Source organism: Oncorhynchus mykiss, chromosome 17, assembly GCF_013265735.2.
Source record: "Oncorhynchus mykiss isolate Arlee chromosome 17, USDA_OmykA_1.1, whole genome shotgun sequence".
NCBI classification, from domain to species: Eukaryota; Metazoa; Chordata; class Actinopteri; order Salmoniformes; family Salmonidae; genus Oncorhynchus; species Oncorhynchus mykiss.
In genome coordinates, this window is record NC_048581.1 from 66,346,471 (window position 1) to 66,359,003 (window position 12,533).

Here is a 12,533-nt window from a genome sequence, read left to right on the forward strand (position 1 = left end):
GTGTGTGTGTGTGTGTGTGTGTGTGTGTGTGTGTGTGTGTGTGTGTGTGTTCAAAGCAGTGTTTACATAGCTGGCCTACAGAAACTATGGAACTACTGCTTTGCGAAGGCTGAGACTGTTGCAAAACTCTCTGACCGCTCCATTCAGTCCTCTGTGAGCTGAGAGAGAAACAGGCTTAGTGCCCACCCCCTTCACTCATCCCCACCTTCCCCCCTGGCCGCAGAATGGCTGGATCAGCCTCGCTCTAATCTCCATCGTTGGCCAGAGGAACAGTGGGCCTGTTGTCGACATGCTGGCCTCGTACCCCACAGGACCTGACAAATTATTAACCAGCCATAGCAGAGCAGGCAGAGCAGAGGACAGCCGGCCCAGCCCAGCCCAGCCAGGAAGCGGAATACTAAAATGTGCTGCTGAACATGAGTTCATCTGTCTTGATCAGTGCCTGACACTGCATAGTGAAAGTGTGGGAAAGTGGGGATCCTGCTGTGCCAAAGCAGGGAGGCCAAGCAGCACCAACCCAGCTGTGCTGTAGAGTACACCATGCAGTTCACAACACACTGCTCATATTAATGACTACATCAACAACAGTAAATCAAACCAGCCCATCAGTATAGACCAGTCTGTCCTTGACAAAACAGCTTAAAATGACTTCCTTGCCTCTAAGGCTTACGACTGTGCATTTTACCTTGCCTCCAAGGGTTAAGCACACAATTCACCGTAGCGTCCTGCCCGCCTCCTTTTCAGTGGTCCAACCTGTTCTTCCGGACTTCAAAGTATGTGGGTGTGTGTGTGTGTGTGTGTGTGTGTGTGTGTGTGTGTGTGTGTGTGTGTGTGTGTGTGTGTGTGTGTGTGTGTGTGTGTGTGTGTGTGTGTGTGTGTGTGTGTGTGTGTGTGTTGGAGTTTGCATATTTATCATATATCATACAGCTGCAGTATACAAATATGTTATATGTAAATTAATGAAGCTAACTACAGTTGTAAGTTAGTTCCACATGAATGCATACCCTTGCACGGACTATTGCATAGAGTTAGGAATATACCGCGACAGGTTGATGTTTTAACCTGATGCTGAGCTGTAACCTCCATATCAGAGTAGACTGTTGTAATAACTTACCAAAACAGCAAATGAGAAAAGTAAGAGTAAACAACAGTGCCAATTAACCAAATCCTTAGAATCCACTTTATCTGATGTTGTTTTATCATGTCCATGACTTAGGACCAATCCTGTCCTAGAGTGTCTAACCAGCAGGTTGCAGGTCAAGGAGAGGTTTCCCTTGCCACTTACTTCACAACAGGGTTTGCAGTACAAGGGATATGGGATATGTGTGTGTGACTCCATCTCTGTCAGTGGCTTCTTCACTTTGTAGTCTAACACACTGGAGAAGAGGGTGAGTGAGTTTATTGACCCTTGTGGGTATGAGAGGCTGGGATACTGTAGCATGAGAGGAGGTATGCACTCTGCAATGGTAAGAAAGGAAGTGTGAGTGTCTAAAGAGATATCAGTGACAGAGTGAATGCCTGGGGAAGAGGCATGTGACAAAGTGTGTAGCTGGATGAGTGGGTATTGAATGTATGACAGTGTATGTGAGGATGAAAGAAAGGAGAGAGTGTATAAGATGGTGGAAAGGAGAGAGTGAAAGAGTGAGTGGGTTGAGAGGTCGCAGAGGGAGCAATGATTGATTGAGTTGCATGCCTGACTGTTGATACTGCATGTTGGCTGATGTTATCAGCAGCTGTGCAAACTTTGGGGACATTAGCTAAACTAGTGTTCCTTTTACTGTAGCTAGCTAATTCCTGTGACCTGCATGATGCAACACACTCCCTAACAGACTCCTTGCACAATAACACCCAGGACAGTAGACCTGTTTGCACCTGTTCTTCATTACATCAAATAGAACATGCGTTTTTCGAGAGGACGTTTACATTTACTGTCGACTTTGTTTTGACATGAAAATGATCTTTCTCATAAGTGGAGAAGGTCAGATAGTCAGAACTACTGTACAGCAGAAGTTACTCTATGGTCAAATGGATGTCATTCTCAGTGATCATTATTGGCATGTGTCTTTGTCTCTTCCCTCTTCCCTCCTAGAAACTTCCTCATCCATCCAGACCTCATATAAATCAAATCAAATTGTATTTGTCACATGCGCCGAATACAACAAGTGTAGACCTTAGTGTGAAATGCTTACTTACAAGCCCTTAACCAACAGTGCAGTTCAAGAAGAGTTAAGAAAAGATTTACCAAATAAACTAAAGTAACAAATACTAAAAATTACACAATAAAATAACAATAACGAGGCTATATACAGGGGGTACCGGTACCGAGTCAGTGTGCGGGGGTACAGGTTAGTTAGTTGAGGTCATTTGTACATGTAGGTAGGGGTGAAGTGACTTTGCATAGTCCAGTAGCCCCAAACTGAGGTAGCCCTGTTGTGAGCAGCTGGAAAAACATCCCACAAGTGGGCGGCTGGTTCTGAACTGTACCAAATTGTTGTGGCCACAGGGAAATGGGGGAGCGGGGAGCGAGCGAGTCAGTGAGTGAGCTGTGGAATTTGACCACGTCAGCCTTACTTAAGAGGCTGAGAAGCCATGGTGAAGAGGCAGGGAGGTACACTAACAGTCAGGCAGCGAGAGAGAGACAGAGCAGAGGGATACAGGTTGACAGGCAGGGAGGTACACTAACAGTCAGGCAGCGAGAGAGAGACAGAGCAGAGGGATACAGGTTGACAGGCAGCGAGAGAGAGACAGAGCAGAGGGATACAGATTGACAGGCAGGGAGAGAGAGACAGAGCAGAGGGATACAGGTTGACAGGCAGGGAGAGAGAGACAGAGCAGAGGGATACAGGTTGACAGGCAGGGAGAGAGAGACAGAGCAGAGGGATACAGGTTGACAGGCAGGGAGAGAGAGACAGAGCAGAGGGATACAGGTTGACAGGCAGGGAGAGAGAGACAGAGCAGAGGGATACAGGTTGACAGGCAGGGAGAGAGAGACAGAGCAGAGGGATACAGGTTGACAGGCAGGGAGAGAGAGACAGAGCAGAGGGATACAGGTTGACAGGCAGGGAGAGAGAGACAGAGCAGAGGGATACAGGTTGACAGACAGGGAGAGAGGTATAGGAAGAGGCAAGAATGTTGAGTGGGATGAAGAGTGTTCTGTATGACCGCTCAACGTCAAAGCAGCTTTGAAAGTATAAGAGATGGTGTCTCTCTCAATAATTCACTTTTTTCTTTCTCTGTAAACCTTTCACCCTTTTCCCTCTCTCCCTCATTCCCTCTGTCCTCTCTCGCATCCTCCTTTCCTGTTCTCGATCCACACGTGAGTCAGTGACAGTCTGTCACTCAGTGGGTGATTTTATGCTGGTTTATTAGAGCGAGGAGTGCCTTTCTCTCTGACTCAAGTAATTGCCTTCCTCTGAAGACAGACAGGACTTAGCATCTGCTGTGGAGAAAAAAGGAGGAGGGGTGTCTGTTTTTAGAAACAGCCCAACTGACACAGTCTGACCCTCAGGGTGTCTGTCTCTGTCATCTCCAGTGCAGGTTGGGATCTGCCAGAACCATAACCACACTCCCAGTTATTCCTGGGTAGTTCACCTAATGCTGCCCGCCCCGTAATGCACCGCAAAGCACAGTCATTTCCTCCTTCATACTTCCCACCTCCAGCTCGTTATAAGGTAGATAGTTCATTGCAATTATTTCTTAATCACCAGGTGAGCATTTAGAAACAACACAGACACGCATTATTAAGCTCTTGCTGATTAGTTAAATGTCAAGGTTCTATTTGCCCATAAAACTAATGTAGTCTTCTAAATGGGGTAGAATATAAGGTAGATTGTATCATGTATGTGCGATGCCCCCTTTGACACAACAGCCTCTCATCAATTTTGATGTTCGTTTTGACATGGAACACCATCATTCCGGAATCCAGTCACAGGTCACAGTATCCCTTGCTGCAGGACAGAGAAGCAGTGCCATTCGCTGCATTGACTCCTATCATTACCATTGTTACTCTATCATTATAGCCCTCTTATTCCCCTGTCCATTCAAACAGACAAGGTTTTCCAGGGCCCACTGATGAAATGGAGACAAAGGCATATTTACGCAGCTTCAGCCTCTCTCATTAGGAACACTTGAGAGGGTATCACTATTTAAATGGTTTTTAGTGCTGTCGGCCCAAGGGCAGCAGAGAGAGAGAAAATAGGGATAGAAGGGAACAGAATATGGGAGGGAAATAATCTGTCGGAACAGGAAGATGATAAGATGAAAAGGGTGAGACTGACATGGAGAGATCTGCTCTCTCATGTGATTTAAAGTATCAACTTTCAGAGGGATTAAAACCCACTTCATGATTTACTGTATTGGTGGTGTGGGACAACCTCGTATTTTATGTAGCTTCCAGCTGACAAAATGACTGATATGGTAGATATTGCAGTGAATGCTGTGGTATTGCACCTATACCTCCTACTGTACAGTACATGCTAGTTTTTAAACTTTGTTAATGATCATAGTTTGCAAATTTGTGCAAATATTGCAGGCCATAAATTCATTTGAGAATAAGCTTGGAGAAAAATGTGGAAATATACTGCAGAATAAGACCCAATACATTTTATTAGGCATGTTCATGGGTTGCATGTCCATCACTCGGTCTCGTCGTTGCCATTGTTATCAACGTTCTACAGGTGCCGCAGCATATTGACGTCCGACTGATGCTTGATGCTCAGTCTTTCTGAACGGGAGCTAATTAACGTTTAATAAAAATTACACGGTAAGGGTCTGGAAATATGATGACATTGCTAAAGACAAATACATAATTAGTAGGAAACAATTTTGCCATCATTATGATGTGGTCAAGTTTACTAGAGAGATGGCAATGTTGCCATGAGCTAGTAAAGTTTGTCAGAAATAGCTAGCAATTCTAACGTTAGCTAGCTAAAAACGTCAGTGCTCCCCTCAATCTTAGCTAGCTAAAGTTAAACTGCATCTACTGTCAATCTGGCGACGTCACAATAATGACAAAAGCTTGTCCTACTAATTATTTGCCTCCTTTTGGAATGTCATCATGTTTCCAAGCCACAATAATACACTTTAGTCTGAGACTCCATTGAGTAGAATGCTCAGCTGGGCATCAGTCCTAAAATGAATATTCAAAACAATATTGTGAGGAAACTTGCAACCCATGAATACTTTTGACAGAGTAATGTTATTGTTCTTTGAGATTGCTCAGACTGTTTGTATAATATTGACACACTTGCGTGGGCCTTGATAAAGTATATACATTGTTTGTGAACAAAGGCATCAGCTTTAATAACAACAGATGTTGTAGGACTGTATTTCCCGTTTTACAGAGAAATATGACTCAGTTGGGCTCTTTAGACACTGAGCTTTTACGTCACTTTGGTGACCTTACAGGAAAATCCACATTGCAGTACTTACAGTAGGTGACATGAGTAGTCATCACCATTGTCATGCATAAAAAATGTATCAGGTGTTGACAACATGTGGCATTGGGACACAGGGGAGGTCACTGTAGGGAATAACAGCTAACAGCTGTAAGTCAAACCCACTTTCAGTTGGTTTCTCACCAGCTGTGTCTGTTATCCTTAACCCTAAATATTAACTCAGCAAAAAAAGAAACGTCCTCTCACTGTCAACTGCATTTATTTTCAGCAAACTTAACCTTTTTGACGCAGGTGTTCCCCTAGCGACCCACCTCGACAACATCCGGTGAAATTGCAGAGCGCCAAATTCAAAATACAGAAATTGTCATAATAAACATTCATGAAAATGCAAGTGTTATACATCAGCTTAACGATTAATTTATTGTTAATCCAGCCGCTTTGTAAGATTTCAAAAAGGCTTTACGGCGGAAGCATACCATTTGATTATGTGGGGACAGCGCCCCGCTTACAAAAGCATACAAACATGTTCCAACCAAGTAGAGGAGTAACGAAAGTCAGAAATAGCGATACAATTAATCACTTACCTTTGAAGATCTTCATCTGGTTGCAGTTACAAGAGTTCCAGCTACACAACAAATGTTTGTTTTGTTCGATAAAGTCCCTCTTTATATCCCGAAAATCAACCGATCGCTGCCTGCACCTGCCTGCCTGTCCAGCATTACTTCTCTGGACGGTTCTGACTTAGAATATGTGGACAACTACAAATACCTAAGTGTCTAGTTAGACTGTAAACTGTAAACTATCCAACAACAACTCTGTGTTGTTGTATGTTTCGAACTGCTTTGCTTTATCTTGGCCAGGTCGCAATTGTAAATGAGAACTTGTTCTCAACTTGCCTACCTGGTTAAATAAAAATTCAGTTTTGTTGGCGCATTTTGTTCAGTAATCCACTGGCTCAAAGGTGGTCAAAACATACAGACGAATACATCATAATAGTAACAGTAAAGTTCGTCGAAACATGTCAAGCGATGTTTATAATTAATCCTCAGGTTGTCAATTGTCTAAATAATGGATAATATTTCAATCAGACAATAGCGTATTCAATAGAAAGGAAAAACAACCACTCGTTCACGCGCGCAAACCAGCACTATATGATTCTACAGCCCACTGACAGAAAGGTCCCATTCTTCTTAATTTTTCAGAAAACAAGCCTGAAACAATGTCTAAAGACTGTTGGCATCTAGTGGAAGCTATAGGAACTGCAATCTGGGTCCGAACACATTAGATACTCTAAAAGCATTCAATTGAAATCTACCCACATCAAAAAAATGGCCCTAGCCCTCACCATCTGATCCAACAGGTCCCAGACGTGCTCAATGGGATTGAGATCCGGGCTCTTCACTGGCCATGGCAGAACATTGACATTCCTGTCTTGCAGAAAATCACGCTCAGAACGAGCAGTATGGCTGTTGGCATTGTCATGCTCGAGGGTCATGTCAGGATGAGCCTACAGGAAGGGTACCACATGAGGGAGGAGGATGTCTTCCCTGTAACGCACAGTATTGAGATTGCCTGCAATGACAACAAGCTCAGTCCGATGATGCTGTGACACAGCACCCCAGACCATGACGGACCCTCCACCTCTAAATCCATCCAGCTCCAGAGTACAGGCCTTGCTGTAACGCTCATTCCTTTGACGATAAACACAAATCCGACCATCACCCCTGGTGAGACAAAACCGCAACTCGTCAGTAGAGAGCACTTTTTGCCAGTCCTGTCTGGTCCAGCAACGGTGGGTTTGTGCACATAGGCGACGTTGTTGCCGGTGATGTCTGGTGAGGACCAGCATTACAACAGGCCTGTAAACTCAGTCCAGCCTCTCTCAGGTTATAGCGGACAGTCTGAGCACTGATGGAGGGATTGTGCGTTCCTGGTGTAACTCGGGCAGTTGTTGTTGCCATCCTGTACCTGTCCCGCAGGTGTGATGTTCAGATGTACCGCTCCTGTGCAGGTGTTGTTACAAGTGGTCTGCCACTGCGAGGATATCAGCTGTCCGTCCGGTCTCCCTGTAATGCTGTCTTAGGCGTCTCACAGTACGGACATTGCAATTTGTTGCCCTGGCCACATCTGCAGTCCTCATGCCTCCTTGCAGCATGCCTAAGGCACGTTCACGCAGATGAGCAGGGACCCTGGGCATCTAACTTTTGGTGTTTTTCAGAGTCAGTAGAAAGGCCTCTTTAGTGTCCTAAGTTTTCATAACTGTGACCTTAATTGCCTACTGTCTGTAAGCTGTTAGTGTCTTAATGACCATTCCACAGGTGCATGTTCATTAATTGTTCATGGTTCATTGAACAAGCATGGGAAACAGTGTTTAAACCTTTTATAATGAAGATCTGTGAAGTTATTTGGATTTTTAGGTTGCACCTCTGTCACTTGGTCGCGTCATGCCATTGTTGTGAACGTTCTCAATCCGCCCTCTGCCGATAGCGTAATAATGGTTGCCTAAAGTGATGACGATCGCAGTCATTCTGGACGGAGGCTAATGACTGTTTAGTCTAAGTTACAATATAGTGCCTGGAAATACCTTGACATTGCTGAAGTAGTCAAATATTTAGTAGGACACCATCTTTGCCAGCATTATCATGTCGTCAAATTTACTTTAGATAGCAATGTTGTCATTAGCTAGCAAAGTTCGTCAAAAATAGTTAGCAATGATAACGGTAGTTAGCTAAAATCCTCCCCTCAATCTTAGCTAACTAGCTAACATTATACTTCATCTAAAGTCAATCTGGCGACATCAAAATGATGACGAAAGGTTTTCCAACTAATTATTGGCGTTGTATTTCCAAGCCAATGTAATTCACTTTTGAGGAAATTGTCATCAGTGCTCATTGACGATGCTTTGAGTAAAATGATCAGTTGTGCATCAGTCCAAAACAAATGTTCAAAACAATATTGTGACGAAACATGCAACCATGAATAAAGCTAAAATAAGATGGAAGGTGTTCAAAGGCCTCCCTTAGTTTGCAAAACAGCTGTATCTGACTAAGCATATACTAATCATACATCTCCACACAGCACAGCAGACCACTGCCTGCCCCAAAGAGAGAGAGAGGAGAGACAGAAAGATAGTGAGAGAAGGAAATGAAAGGATAAAAAAAGAAAGGTAAGGAAATAATGATCGACAAAGGGAGAAAGAGTTCCGGAGCCTGTCTCAGCTTGAGTCACTTATTACAAGCTTAGTGATTCAATATTGATTCAATATATTTAGATATACAGTAGATGGCTACAGGCCATTACTGGCAAATTGTGTCATTCCAAAATCCATGACTGTACCGTCTGACTCATACAGTTGCTAGACCACATACAGTATAACCGGACATCAATTCATTTTGTGACAGCATAAAACGAAACATCTATTTCATGTAGCCAGGTGCAGGGCTTTGCTAACCTCCTCTCAAGATGTATGCAATGTGTGGACCACCATATTGAATGAGTCATTCCATCCACACATCCTGGAATACAGGCAAGTCACGTTGTTCAGATAAAGTCAATATTTCCTAATTACTACCTGTCTCTATGTGCTTGCCCCCATACAGGACTCCTGGTAAAAGTCTGTAGTGGATTAGACATAAGGTGGCTAACTCAGGGAGTGGTGGTTGGTCTGCCAGCAGCATCCAGACCTGACCAGTAGGCAACTGGGTTGGATATACTGTACTGTGTGTGAGGGTAGGGCTGTTACGTGACCATCTTACCACCACACCAGCGGTCATGAGTCATGACAGCAGTCAAATTTCACGTGACTGTTTAGTCAGGTAATTAGCCTTCTCTAATCTCTGACGCTGCTGATGTTCATTAGTAGCCAACCAAACGTGCTAACTGCCTGGTACTCAGCTATCTATTGTCCCTCTAACCACTCTGACATCAATGCAAATGTAATTGAAAATGTAATCAAACACTTAGTGAGAGCCCATGAGCTCATGTTGCGCAACATTTCTATAGGCCATGTAATTACATGAGAAAACAGAGTCATGGCCTCTACTAAAAAGAGGAGGATCCCATCAGTATTCTATAGACTAGGCCTACTATATTTATTTCTCAACTTTCCTAATATTAAGCACATTGCTTTACTTTACAACAGGAGTATAGCATACCTTGCTGGCATGAAAATGAACCGCAGAAAAGCCTGTTCCATTTGCTATTTAAGTGCATAGATTACATGTTTTTTCCGCTGCTCCTGTTTTGAGACAGGTACATGATAATGGTCCATTCTAAATCAACACAAATTTCACACATACATGATTTAGTATATTTAAAGACAACATTAAATCAATATCAATCAATTTGGGGCGGCAGCGTAGCCTAGTGGTTAGAGCGTTGGACTAGTAAATGGAAGGTTGCAAGTTCAAATCCCTGAGCTGACAAGATACAAATCTGTTGTTCTACCCCTGAACAGGCAGTTAACCCACTGTTCCTAGGCTGTCATTGAAAATAAGAATTTGTTCTTAACTGACTTGCCTAGTTAAATAAAGAAAATAAAATAAATAATAATATCTTAAGGCAAGAAACAGCACATGCTTTTTTTTCAATTATGTATCACAACTAGTGGCCAGATCATTTCTTACAATGGAGCACACTAATCCACTTTCCAACCGGTGTAGTGCCTAACTAGCATGCATATGTAGTGCGTAAGTTTCAAGTGTGGGGAGATCATTTCACCATAGAAATGCACCTTTATAATAACAGCATTACTTGCATAATCACATTTGTGGTCCCTTTGAGAATGGGGTTTACCTGCTAATGGAACATTCATGCTTATAGCCTACTGTTGTGTACGCATTGCTGCGTTTATAATGTGAAGAAATAGCCTAATAGTTTATCAACGTTTTAAGCTAAATGTTCTCATCTGTTGCGTCAGGTTCATTGCTTAAAACAGTTTCTGCTAGTTGTTGTATTAATTTGGGATCTTTCACATCCCACAACTGTTTGGAATATTTATTTCTCGCACAGAATAGATCAACTTTTGTACTGTGGGGGATAGTAGATTGAGATAGGCTAGTGCTTTTTCTGTTCGTTAGGCCTAAACATCTTGTTGGCTGATGGAAAGTAAATGTGGACAGTTCTTCCTATATCTTCAATATACACCTCAGAATTGGATACGGACGCAGGCAGTTGCATCCCCGATGTATCTGTCTTTACTTGTAGCCTGTGAGAAAGACCCGATCACGTGACTGAGAGCCCTGTGAGTTCGTCCAGGAGAAATCAATTATAATTATTATATTCAGCCCAAGGGCAGAACGGTCACTGTCCGCAAAAGTCATGGATTTTTTTTAAGGGGCGTTAAGGCCACACAAAGGGATGCAGCTGGGAAATTTGAGGCATTATAAAGTGCTTGTCAAATTGTGAATGTGAGACTGGTGAAGTGTGTACAGCCTGCATCAAAAAACAAAGCAGAGCTCATACCTTTCATGCTGCTTTTTTAAGTCATCATTAGATGCATCATGAAGCCTTAGAATGTGTAAAAAATCTCAACAAATAGCCCAATGTGTCACATCCTAACCTTAGTTCCTTTTGTATGTTTCTATTTTAGGTTGGTCAGGGCGTGAGTTGGGGTGGGCATTCAATGTTTTTGTTCTATGTTTGGTATTTCTATGTGTTTAGCCTGGTATGGTTCCCAATCAGAGGCAGTTGTCAATCGTTGTCTGATTGAGAACCATACTTAGGTAGCCTGTTTTCCCACTCTTGTTTGTGGGTGGTTGTTTTCTGTTTAGTGTATGTCACCTCACAGAACTGTTTTCGTTTCTTCCATTTCACTTCGTTATTTTGTTTTGTGTGTTCAGTTAATAAATTAACATGGACACTTACCACGCTGCGCATTGGTCCGATATTTCATACTCGTCGTCAGACGACGAAGAGACTCGTTACAATATGTTTGTATTATGAGTGAAGTTACATAAATAACTCTAAATGAAACATATAGGAGTACCTGTTTCTTTGTTAACCTCTCATCACAGAATATCCACTGACAGAACAATGAGACAGATATTTCACCGGATGTATAAATGTGAAGCATCCGCTTGGCGTTTCCACTCCCTACCAAATATGGTAGTGAAAGGAAGCTCAGTGGTCGGCAGTGGGAGAAGATGGAACGAGATTTTGAGATTTTGACCGACATTCTGAAAATGTTCTCATCGATGAAACATTTGACCTCAATACAGTTCCCAAAACGAAAATATGTTGCGAACAGAGTGGACAAGGTTTTGTAGACCTTACCCTTTGCCAAATTTCCCAAAAATGGCATTGTTTGTAAGCCTATAGCCTATGCTATTCTGTTCTTCTGAAATAGATGACATTTTCATCATATCATGTTTCTTTAGACCTGTCTAAAATAAATTATGGATTGATTGTGATGGTTTAGGATATATTACATGGATTTATTAGACTTTTTAAAATGTAGATGTTCCAAAGGTCTGCTTGTAGGCTATGCGTGGAAGCCAGGAGATGCTAAACAGCCACAGCCCTATGTGAGTGCTACATTACTGTGGTCCTTCAATGATGAACAATGAGACAAATATGAAGAATGACCTGTGTCTGTGTGTGTGTGTGAGACTATTAAAATACAAAGAGATGTTATGCTTGTGTGAAAGAGCTTGCTTTTACTTCATGAGGTTGTTGGTGACTGGTGCTTGTAAAGGGAGAAAATGTGCAATATTGTATTTGATTTACAAGCAGGTTTCAGTTTGTGTGTTTTATAGATGTAAATGTGTAGTGTACGGTGAGAATAAAGTTGATTGTTGACGTGTGGGAGTGTGTGGCAGGCATAAAATTGATTGTGGACGTGTGTAGTAGGCCTGGGAATTGTCAGGGACTTCACAATACTATATTATCACAATACTTTTGTGCCGATACGATATTATTGCGATTTTCACGATTCTCACAATTCTACAAAATCAATACTGTGATTTTATTGCAACTCGATGTTCCAAACATTGCTCACCATATGTCTGCAAGTTTTAATCAGTCATGGAAATAAAATAAAATAAATTGGCTCCCTATTTAAAAAAGAAGATGGAAAATAAGCTATGAAGGAAAAATACTGGAGTTTTGGTGCAGGTACAGCTAACTAGCGCAAAAATA